Source organism: Ictidomys tridecemlineatus, chromosome 15 (assembly GCF_052094955.1).
Source record: "Ictidomys tridecemlineatus isolate mIctTri1 chromosome 15, mIctTri1.hap1, whole genome shotgun sequence".
Taxonomy (NCBI): domain Eukaryota; kingdom Metazoa; phylum Chordata; class Mammalia; order Rodentia; family Sciuridae; genus Ictidomys; species Ictidomys tridecemlineatus.
Genome location: NC_135491.1, coordinates 55,803,067 through 55,816,102, shown reverse-complemented (window position 1 = coordinate 55,816,102; position 13,036 = coordinate 55,803,067).

Genomic DNA, 13,036 nt, shown 5'->3' with positions numbered 1-13,036 from the left:
CCTTCCATCATGATTCCATCAGCCCTGAGGACCTCACCAGAGCAGAACTGATGCTGGTGTCCTGCCCTTGAATCAACAGCACCATGAGCTGAATGAACCTCTTGTCTTGAAAAAATTAACCAATGGACTAAAAGGAGTTGGCCAATTATGCCTAGCTCTGCCCTATGATTACACAGACACACACACACACACACACACACACACACACACACACACAATTTTCTTGACTCCTTAACACAAAAAAAATATAGACTAAAATTTTCAAAAAAAAAAAAAGCTTTAGTATTTCACTTTATGCAAGATGCATAAAAGTGGTTAAGTTTATAGACTCCAACATGTTAGCTACATAAACCTCATGGCCCCCACAAAAATTCACATTCTTATTCCCCAAAGAAACTAGTGAGTCAACACCTATGTGAGGCTGTGGGCTTTCTGAATGCCAATAAAGACAGAATCTTTGAGCCTGTTCTAGGATTTCCCAAATGAAATGCACCTCTCCTCTCTAATATAAACTGTACTTTAATTCTTTTTTATAATGATGGGAGGAAATTTCACAATGCCAGAGAAAGATTCATAAAAAGACTCACATACTTCTTTTTATTTATCAGATGCAAGACTAAACAATATTTCAGTATTATTTATTCTGCTCCCAGTATTCTGTCTAAAGGTAGGGATTTTTAATCATCCAAGGCTGGAAGTATTCAATTAGGGAGTAAAGCAGAGAGTGAATAGGAGTTATGCCCTCCAGGAGAGTTCTGTAGAGACTGAGCTAAAGGAGAGGCCCCAGCAAGTAGACCAAGAGACTTGGGAAAGGTTTTACCTTTACATGAGCAGAAAGCCCAAAGTGACATCCAGTCACAGCTTTGTTTTGTCTTAAATGACAGGCATACCTGGGGAAAAGTGCTGGCAAGCAGGTGTTCTAAACCAACAGCTGTAAGCTGGTAAATCTTAGCTTTAGGTAGATATTTCCTATTTCCTTCCTCAATGTAGACATACAGAGATATGACTGTCAGCAAGGACATAGGGGTTTTGTTCTCAGATTAATAAAAATGATCATGGTCTATTAGTCTGTTTATTACCAAGGGAAGAAGTGGCCACATGGTAATATCAAGGGTTGAGTTCCACTGTGGGGACCATCCTAAAGGTCCCAACTGTTCAGTTAATAGCCCCAACTGTTCAGTTCACCTCATTTGCTTTGTCTGGATGACTGATAGATGCCTGACACCTGGTGTCACCCTTAGTGAAACCCATCCCCTATACTCACAATTTGATCCTAGTAACACTGGAGATGAACCTCTTGATGAAACTTTTATTCTGTAAGTAACTCAGCATTCAATGAGTTACTCACAGAATAAAAGGGGACACTATCTGTCAGTAACTGTACATGGAAAAGACATGTAAAGGGATGGCACACATGGGAAAGTAACTTATTCAGAAGTGAAATTAATTGAGGAAATTTTTCTAAAGGTAATGAGACTTCCCTATAGACTGAATAATAATCCAACTGCATTTATTTTTAAAGACTCCTATAAACTGTAACCCTGGTGATTTGCATCAACCTATTAACATCAATGTCTAGTAATTATCCAGCAGAAAAACTTAATATATGTTAAATATATGTCAAATTAATTTTTTGTTTCATTTAACACAACAGCAATCTCAATTCACATATGTTCAGTCTTGTTAATCTACAGCTGCTATTACATGATTCTGTGCTCACAACTCTAAAAAGAAGTGGAAAGTTAATTTTAAGACATCTAAATTAAGCATGTCTGTTAAGAAGACACCAACTCAAAAGGAGAAGGTTGTGCTAAGGCACCCAAAGGTTTGCATCATTCCTTGCACTGACCCATGTTATTCCCTATTCAGACTGACCTCTTTGGGTGCACTATGCCCCCAAATGATGATATCCGAAAAGCTTAAGAGATGGACAAGATACTGTTAACAAGGAGGAACACCCTGGGATTAGGGATTCCATAATTTAATTTATGGATTGTACCTAACATGCTAACCCAAGAATAAGGAAACAACACTGGTTACATAAGTTTAAATACTTACACATACTGATAGAGTGGTGATTGGCAAGTGAAGCTATGAGAGAAGAGGCTATGCCTGGTCCTACTGGGCAACTGAGTTCCAACTTCATCTCCTCCTGGCAACAAAATCGAAAAACACAAAGAAAGCTGACTTATGGTTAAACAATTTTACATCATATCAGTTAGCATATTTTCTGTTGAAAATAGGTAAAGGCCAGCTAAAATTGGCTTAAATAGTGACTTTTATTATATCACAAAACAAGAAATCCAGAGGTCAAGTGGCCCCAAGACAAGCTCTCTTGCTAATTCACCATCTTTCCATCTTTCCCCTCTGCCAGCATAAGTGAACTGCTTGTCCTCTGAGGCTGGCTCTCTACCAGGTGCTAAGATGGTCTCTGTATTCAAAGAATCACATGAAGGTGACAGTAGTGGCAGAGGTGTTTTCTTTCCAGCATAAATCTTACATGGAAGCCCCCCAAAACCAAAGGCTTGTTGGCCCAAACTGTATCACAAACTTGTGTCTAAATCAACCAGCGGAAAGGTAGTAGTGAAAATGTCTAGTTAGACTATTCAAAATTCACCTCCTCAGGAAAAGAAGCTACAATTGCTGGTGGGGCTACAAATTTGTTCAACCACTATGGAAGGCATTATGGAGTTTCCTCAGAAACTTGGAATGGAACCACCATTTGATCCAGTTATCCCACTCCTTGGCATACACCCAAAGGATTTGAAATCAGAGTACTATAGTAATATGGCCATATCAATGTTTACAGCAGCACAATTCAAAATAGCTAAGCTATGGAACCAACCTAGGTGTCCTTAAACAGATGAATTGATCAAGAAATGTGGTTGGTCTGGGGATGTGGCTCAAGAGTAACGTGCTTGCCTGGCATGCGTGGGGCGCTGGGTTTAATCGTCAGCATCACATAAAAAGATGTTGTATCCACCAAAAACTAAAAATTAAATATTAAAAAATTTTCTCTCTCTCTCTCTCTCTCAAAAAAAAAAGGTGGTATACATTCACAATGGAATATTACTCAGCCATAAAGAAAACTGAAATTATAGCATTTTCCAGTAAATGGATGGAATTGGAAACTATCAGGCTAAGTGAAATAAGACAATCCCAAAAGGCCAAATGTTCTCTCTAATATGTGGATGCTAACATACAATAAGGCAGGGAGGAAGAATAGAAGTTCATTGGATTAGACAAAGGGAAATGAAGGGAAGATAGAGGGGATGGGAATAGGAAACACACTGGAATGAATCAGACATACCTTTCCTACATTCACATGTGAATACATGACCAGTGTAACTCCATAGCATGTTCAACCGCAAGAATGGGATGTTAATTAGAATAAGTTATACTCCATGTATGTATATCAAAATATAGTCTACTGTCATGTATATCCAAAAAGAACAAAATTTTAAACTGATACAAAAAAAGATCCACCTCCTCTCAGGCTGAGGGAAATCCCACCTTCCCCTGAAGCACATAAGAAAACAGTTCTAGCAAAAAACTCGATTGGTGAGAATGACAGGGGAGTAGACAGCCCAAAGTGTCTATCACATACACCTAATAAGAATAGAACGAGCTCAGCTCACTACACCATGGCTCATTCATAGAGCTGATGCTGGAAGCTTGTCATGTGCCTAATATTAGCCATTGTTGTTAGAGCAGTGTGTCTATATAGAAACCTGGGAAGCTATGAATCTCTTTTTAAAAGTCACTTAGTGATTATAATACATGCACAAATCATTGCTAAATCTATATAGTCTACACGAACCCAGAATAGATATTTTCTTTTTTATTGAAAAATCAAGGGTTCCTTTACTGGAAATTCAAGTTTCAATGAGCTTCCAGTAACAGTTTCACCTTCCAGATGTGCATTTGTGATAAGTTTATATTAACTGGGCTCAATTTATCTAATGAGCTACTAAAGTGGTCAATTGTTTATTCAAATTGGAAATTGTGGCTGTATTAAAAAGTAGAGTATTAAAATATCACCAAAATACATTCAGACATACATTGTTTTATTTTTCTAGATTCTTTATGTATTACATGACCATATCTGATATGGAAAATAGATAAAATAATGCTTGTTAAATGTGTGTTCTTTTCTAATAAGAAATAATACAATTGACATACTTTACTATGTTTAAAGGATATCAGGAGAGATAATGTGGTACTACTATAAAAATCAAAATGAGGAAAGAGATATGAATAATAATTCCAAAAGCATGTATACTGAGTACTCATTATATACCAGGCTCTGAGCTGTTTCACCTGTAATCTTTGTGTTTAATCCTTCCAATAACTCTGTAAACTATGCACCCATTTTCAGATATGGAAATTCATGCACAGAGAAAGGATATAACTTACACTAGGCTGTCCAGTTGATAAGTGGAAGGGGCAGGATTCCAACCTATGGCTTCAGATCCAAAGCATTTAACCAAGATGCAAGTGCTCCAGTTGCTTAAATTTGTTGGGACCTCAGTTTCCTAGTGAGTTAAACAAAGAATATGAGTAGAGATATTTAAGAATATTTCTAATCCTAACACTTAAAATGAAAGCTATGTCCTTACAGACATCCTCCTCTGCCAAATGGTGTATATTACGATGATATTTATCACACAACTAAAATCAATATCTAGACTTTCTGGTAACAACTACAAGGTGATCCAGGAGACAAAAGAACTAATAGTAGCCAACCATGACATGTAAGTCACAGGAAAAATACATCTCCTTGGAGGAATAAAGCTACAGTTCAGGGGCTGGGGTTATGACTCAGTGGTAGAGCGCTCGCCTAGCACATGTGAGGGACTGGGTTCAATTCTCAGCACCCCATAAAAAAATAAATGAATAAAATAAAGATATTGTGTCCATCTACAACTTAAAAAAAGCCAAATTTCATTAGAACTAAACTCACAAGGTACTCAGGACACTGATTGATATGAAGCACATTTAGAAGGCAGGCATGGAACTGACTTTCCTTTAGCATGGCTCCTAAAATAGCTAGAGATCCTTCAGAGAATTCTGCAGTGTTTCTTGACAATAGGCAATGAAAAATTCTTCCCCTTTCTGAGTAGTCTCTTCTCTACCTGGGCTTCCTAAAGTTAAAATTGAACTATTTTAAACTAGCTCACCAAAGATAAAGATACTTATGACTGTTTATGAGATTTCTCAAAATACCCTCTTTGTGGTATCCAAACACAGAGGCACAGAGAAGCTATATTCAACTCTAGAAAAATTAATATTAATGTTAAATTTCTCTAAGCACTGTGAACTAACTGCCCACTAATGTAGCTTACCATTCAGTTTATCTAAAGGATGAAATTTTAAATCTAAAGGACCAAACTTTGCCATTTACTTGAAGAATTTAAGCAGGAATGGGCAGTACAGTCTCTCTCTGAGGTCTGTGCAGTAGTTCCTACTTGCTGTACTTTTCCACTGTGTGTAAAGAGGGACATCAAGTGGTCTGAGTTCTGGAAACTCTGGCTTGTCACAGGTATTTTCCACATGCAGCTCCAACAACCCCCATGAAATGGCATAGAAGAAACATCTTTAGTAATTGCTAGAATACTGTCAGCAAATTTCTGATCAGGATAAATTTTCAAAAAAAATGCATATCACAGTATATGTATGCGGGTACATTGTTTTATAGATTCATTTGCTTTCCCAATCACATTTTTCTTATATTAGATAATAAAGATAATTTGTTATTTCTGAATAAAAAAATGACAAAAAGGCCAAAGACTTATGGGTGCTAAGGGCTAGTTGTGAAAAAAAAAAATGTGTTACAGTTTGCGAGGCTTCATCTATAACAAAATTTTTTTAAAACAGAACAGCTTGTTTACTTCTATGATTTGGAAAGTATTCAAGTAAAAGCACTGGGTTCTTCTATTCCCATATACTTAAAATCTCTTTATCCTACATCTATGGATAGATAAATTAAGAAGAGCTTTATCACATTTCCACCAAGGAAAAAAGGTTAGGCAGCTGGAGAATAATACAGAAAGCCACTAATGACAAGAACCATCTGCCTGTCATTTAAATGTTTCCTAAATTAGAAAAAAACATGAAATTATTTTGAGGTTGCTTCTCCCTTTATTCTTTCAGTTAGATTCTATGGGCACAGGACAAAAAGGAAGGAATTACTGCTCTGTTTCTCCTGAACCACTGAGTTGATAGCAAAATGAACAGTCAAAGCTAACATGGAAATCCAACAAGAGCCATACAAGTATGAGCTAACAAAACTTGCTCTATACTAGTGAGACCAGCAAAAACCCAGGGAAGCAGAATGATCAATGAGATGAAGAGCACAAGAGTAGGTGGGTCTCCCAGCTCAGGACCCAGTCAAGGTCAACTTCTTCCAACCTCTGGCAAGTTACTCAGCTGCTCTGGATCATAGTTCTTAATCTGTAAAATGGGAATCATCTGACTGGACATGCCTATCAAAGCGCCTGGCATATAGCAGCACTCTGCACATCAGCTACTTCTCTGACTTACCCAGAAAGATCACCCAGCAGAGGGAAAGAACATCCTGACCTGGGAGTACCTCCCATTTCACATATTAATAAAATTTAGTTAGCTTCTTCCTTCTATGAATTATCTTTTGAAAACTTAGTTCAAAAAGCAATATATATTTTTAAGATAAAAAAAATACTGAAGAACAGATTACAAGTAAGAGTCCTTTCCCACACCCAGTGCCAACAACTATAATCATTCTTACTTTGAAAATGACCACTGTTTTCTGTTTGAGGTATACATGCCTAATGTTTTTACATGTTGTTTAAAAGAATTTTTTAAATGGACAATGAAGCATGTTACAAAGTTGCTTTTTAAATTAACCTATCCTTAATATCTTTCAGGATATGGTAATATGTGTAGATTCATGCTGTTGACAAATTTAATATTAAATTTTAAATGGTAAGAAGATAAATAGGTGATAAAAAATAAATAGTTAAATATTTTCTCAACATTGCTTAATGCATTGATCATAGATTTGTGATTGTCTTAAGTTCTAACCTTTTAGAGATATGTACTAAAATGTTTATAGATAAATTATGTGGTGCCTATTAATACCCTCAAATTAGAAGATGGATAGAGAGAAGGAAACTGGAGGGACATAAATAAAACAAGATTGGCCATGAATTGTTAATTAAGCTGGTTGATGAGTATATAGGGATTAGATTATTCTCCTTTTGTACTTTTGGATATTTTTTAAATTTTCCATAATAAATTTTTTTGAAACCTTTCTTTCTTGCCTCACAATTTATCTACTAAATGCCAAACAGCCATACTTATAAATCACAAAATTAATCCCTGATTAGATGATAATTTAATCAACAAGACTAATCATCCCTAACACCCATCCCCTAAGCAACACAAACAAAAGACAACTTAGCTTTCCTATAGTTTTGATGATGCCATAAAAATTCAAATACAATAATCAGCCCAGAGAAGCAATGTTCGAAAATATTAAGGGAGTTATTTATTGGCAAGTATAAATTATACACTACCATAATTACTGCTTTTTCAAATTACTGAAGAAGTGTTTTCCTTTTTCTCATATACTGAAATTATTGTAGCTGGATAAAAAAAGGAAAAAAGTTCCTTAGGCTATACACGGTCAAGAAATGCTTATCCAAAGTACATGTATGAAGACTCGAATTGGGGGTCAACATACTTTATGTACAAACAGAGATATGAAAAATTGTGGTATATATATGTAATAAGAATTGTAATGCAAAAAAATAGTACATGTAAAAAAAAAGAAATGCTAAAGACAATGTTGAGTATTCTGTTCATCCATACAGACACATATAATCTGGAGTGTGAGTACCAAAACTTTGCCATGCTAAAGCAAAGAGAAAGTCTTTTTTACATGACTGGATTAATTTTTTGAGTCTGTAATCTGTGTTTTGCTCTATACATACTTCAACAGTTCCAAGAAGGTGACCTGGCCCTTGATATCTCTTGCCCCTGGAGCAGTGAAGGAGGTCGATAGTGCACAGAGAGGAAATTGTCTGAATTCTACAGCTCTTCCTGATGTTTGTAAAAGCCTACACTCACAGAAGAGCTATGTCTCTGTAACCTGGAGACAGATGGAAGAGACAAGCACTTTCCAGGGAAACAAAAGAGAAAAAGAAGTTTTTTTCAGTATTGGGGAAAGGTCCAAGTTCAGAAGGTACAGTGAGACATGGAATCTGGAAAGACCAGGGAATGTCCAGGCAATGCACCCAGAGATAATGGAAGCTAATCTTCCAGGTTCAAAATTCTTGAATACCAAACATGGACTGGAAGCACAGGATGGCAGAATTTGACATGGTCCAGATGGACATTGGGTGTCTCTGCACCATCCAGTGAGAGGCAATGATCAGTGAGACCAGAGGGAACTTCACCCATGCTTTCGCATCTCTTGAGATTCTGAACCTTTGTACAATGTTTGGGACAGGAAAGCACTGATAAATGTTTAGATTTAATTTCTGCTAACCCAAAGGTATAAAGAGAACTTAGATGTGGGTTTCAGTGGATTTAAGGGAAACAAAGATGTGCAATAGTTTTTACAGATTTGGATTTATGGTAACTAATTCACATAGACTACTCCATTAAAAATCAACCATGCCAATAAAAGTGGCTATAAAAACAACCTGCAGCCATACTGCAATTACCATCCTTCACATCTGCACAGCCTTGTGCATTTGGTAAGGTGTTTCTACATATGTTATCTTATTTGAAACTCACAGAAAAAGAGGATTCAGTGGCTCTCAAGCTGCTGAAATGGCTTAATGGAAGAGGGACATCTGGTCACTAGGCATTTCCTCTCCCTCTCTCTATGCCCTCACCCCCATTCTCTCCCTCCCCTTTTGTTAGAAAGAAGAGGAAATTTTTATTCAACAATTAATTTAAAAACATCTGTGCAAAGTTGTCATTTGTAAGATGGATCTCACAGAACCCACTGCTTAGGATGAGTTCACTTCTTAAGGGGTTCAATTTAGGTTGTCACCCAATTGTGGTAGAAAGCCATACCACTCTTCACTAAACACGAAACACAAGAATCAAACATTTATGGACATATCTGAAGAGGAAAAGAGTCTTAATACTTTGCAATGTTTTCTTATTAAAAAAAAACATTGCTTTTTTAAAACCATCCAACAGAAAAGAAAAAACTTTTAAAATATTATTCTTTTAACAGAAACTTTTAAAACCAAGAGATTTAATGGAAGTTACCTTCAAGGAATGGTAGTTGAGGAATTGAAGCAGGTGAGATTTTCATTTTTCTACTTTGTACATTTTTATTGTACATTTTTTTTATCTTTTTATTGATTACAATGCAATTCATTACTTCTGTAACATACTATAATTTGAAAAACTACTCTTTTTAAATCAAAGGAACCTGATATCTAATCAAGAGTCTTTTTCCCCTTTATCACAACATCATTGCCAGCCAACAAAATAGCTACAAACATATAGCTATCTTCGAATACTTTACAGGGCTTCAAAAAGAGTACTTTGACTTCTTTCTTTGAATTATTCACCTTTGTTATGAAAACCTTAGTTTGTCCATGCCCTATAGGCCAGGAATTCCCAGCTAAAGTGTGAATCCCAGTGAGATAAAGTAGTCACAGGCAAACTCAGGATGAGCATCAGAATTGGAATTTCTCTCTCAATTATGCCATCCAGTGAGTATGCAGGATTGAATGCTCTTGCCTTTTAATTTTCAAGCATACTCTCGGCACACAGGTAGTAATCAAGGAGAACAGTTTTTTGTCTATTTTAAAGTTAAAGGTAAAAAATTCTCAAAAGTCAAAAGTAGTTTTATGTCTGTAAAACTTACTACAAATAATAAAATAATAAAACAACTACAAACGTAAGTGTCTTTATTTTTTAAAAAAGGACATTGTTTTTGCAAAAGTGAGATTAAATTTCTTAGAATGGTCAAGAGACATGATAGGTGAAGGCTACCACCCTGGACTGGCTCAGGTCTCAGCAGCCTCCCTTTCAACTACTGAATTTGACTTCTATAACCTCCTCTCTCCTTTTCTGGTAGTAATAACTCATCCTAGGTAAGATTGTTCTCCCTAGTCCTCTGATGTAAAATCTGTCTTTTGTTCCTTTTTATGAGAAAACACACATATTTCCCTTCTTCTTAGGGAAGATAAAAATCCATCTCAGATGTGTGTTGATAACTCCCATTGTAGTATGTTTCCCTAACCCCTCAGGCCCACAATCTTTTTCTTTCTGAGATCCTCCTTCATCTTTCCCAAATGTCTTCCAGGTTTAGACCTGATAACTTCATTTGCATGAATTGGAGGTATTTTTTAATTTTTTTTCTCTTCGTAATTCCCTTAGCAACTGGCTTCTTCAGAAACTTCCTCACAATGTCCAAAGATATCATCTCTCTTTTAAGTGAACAGAACATTCTGAATAGAATTAGTACAGGAAAGTAAGCTGGTTTCATTACCGCATCCTTACTTTTTTCTTTTATAAAATGAAACTTTAAAAAAAAAAAAACTGTCAACTCAGCTGGAGAGAATTTGTTGGGTTCTCTGAGGCTTATAAGTAATTAAAGGATGTGTAGAATTCTAAAAGATGCTGTCTCACCCATTTTTCAATAAGTATTAAGTATATTAATAACTATATTAGATACTTAATATACTTAACTATTAAGTATATTAAAAAATCTTCCTGTGAAAGTATAAACGTAAGTATAAACTCAGCATTGCCTCCTGCATTTGCCATCATGTTAGGTAACAATAAAAAGTGGGTGTCATGAACACTAAAACCATAAAACAACCCTGTCTTCGTTTTCAGTTGATGTAAGAGGAAGGTTTTGAAATTTGAATTGGGCCCTGAGAGGCAGGTAGGATTTGAAAAATTGAAAGAATTGAAAACATTACCCTAGGCATCTTTCTAGAAAGATGTATTTATGTGGAGGGTAACCTGGAATGTTTGGAAGAATGGTGAGAAGATCAGTTCAGCTAGAGGAGGTAAATTGAGACATATAAGATAGTACTTAAAAGCGAAAAGGCAAGTGAAGTCCTGACCATCAGGTCTCGACCTGGGTTTGGATTTTATCTCACAAGTCTGTTTTCTGCAGACTTGTTGTCTACACTATGGGCAGCATCCAAACTCCTTTCCATATGACTAGTTAGAATAGGAAATTAGTCTAAAAGAAATTTGGAAGTGTAATCTAAAATTAACCTCTGAAATGGCTTGAGAATCAGAATATATTCCTGTTTCAGTCTTATTTTTCTTCCCTCCATTTCCCTACTCCACTTTCAGCCAGAGTAATTTAAAAAATGGCAGTTCTCTTGTGGAATTTTAAAATGGCATCACTCACCCATTCACAGCAATTCAACAGCTTCACAGAGACCTTCAGAAAAGTCCTCCCACCCCAATGCCTGGACTTTAGGTGCTGGCCCTGGCCCAACTCTGCAGACTTGTTGTCTACACTATGGGCAGCATCCAAACTCCTTTCCATATGACTGAAACCTCCTTCACTCCTACCTGTCCCTTTGCCCTCTTTTGTCAGGCAAACTCATAATTCATCTTGAGGTTTTCACTTAGATGTCACTTCCCCAAACAAGGCTCACAAAGCTTCTCAAACCCAGATTAAATTTCCTGCCACTCTTATTTCTCTTGACAGTTCTTAGGATCATATCCTTAGCTGTGACACATCCTCAGGGGATATGTCTGCAGCGCCTACCAAAGGGCCAGGAACAAAAGAGATGCCCAAAAATATCTGTTCCGATGAAAAAGACAAAAAGCAGAAAGGAGTGTATATAAGTCAGACAGACATAAAATAGGCACAAACTTGAGGATGATGAGGGGCACAGTAAAGAAAGGAAATGTTAACAAAACTGAATTCTGATTGAGTTAACACAATTCTCTCTATATATAATTAGAAGGTCCATCTAGATGAGCAATTCCCAAGTCCTGGCTGATCATTAGAATTATCCAGGGAATCAGGAGTGTTCTTTCTTTTTGATGTACTTTAATTTCCACTGGTCATTGGGGCATAACAACCAATTGATGTTTAGGAGTTACTTTCCCAAGTATCCTGTGAGACCATTCCTAGCACCAGCGTCTTGATTTGACCAAGATACATATGAACAAGAAATTGACAGATTCTGATAAATCACTTATTGTAAGAGCAGAAGGAACATATTAAACTACTTAGATTTCTAGACTAGTTAGCCTGAAGTCACAATTTGCACGTGTCAGGCAGATAATAAATGCTTGTCTAAAGAATGAAATACAGAATCAAGAAGAGGAAGCACATTCTATGAAAAAAAGACAGATTTGACTTTGAATATGAGTTTCCTGACACTCAAATATTTAATTTTTTGTCCTCTGGAGCTGTCTCAATAGAACTCTCCTCCTTCCTACCCTTGGCATTGCTGCATGGCCTATCATAGCAACTATCCCTTCTTTGAGGATTGGCACTCAATCTCTCTTAAAAATTATCCTCCCTATCATGTCCAATCTTGCTGAGATTGCAATTCAGGTCTATCCTAAATTAAAACAAAAGGAGATTCTTTGATTTTAAAAACTTTAGTCCAGTGTCCTAAGAGCAGAGAAATCAGTTGTTTTTCATCCATTCTTACAGAAGTATCAGGTTCATTTCTGCTCCCTACATCCCAGGCTGTCCCAGCTTCCGTCTTTGTTCTCAAGGCTTCTCATCAATTCTATGAACTACCAGTATACTTCTAATAAATCCTTGTTTTGTTGAACAAGTCATTTTGGAATCTGGTACTTGCAAATATATAAATGAACAAAATCTAATAATATAGCAGCTTTGTCTCATTGCATAAGAGTTCCTTCCTCTGCTCACAGCAGACTCTTCTACTCTAGGGATGGCACACATGGCCAATGTAGTTCTTAAATCAGTGCTGTCAAAAAAAAAAAAAAGAAAGAAAGAAAGAAAGAAAGAAAGAAAGAAAGAAAGAAAGAAAGAAAGAAAGAAAAGGAAAACAGAAGAAACGCAAGCCACACA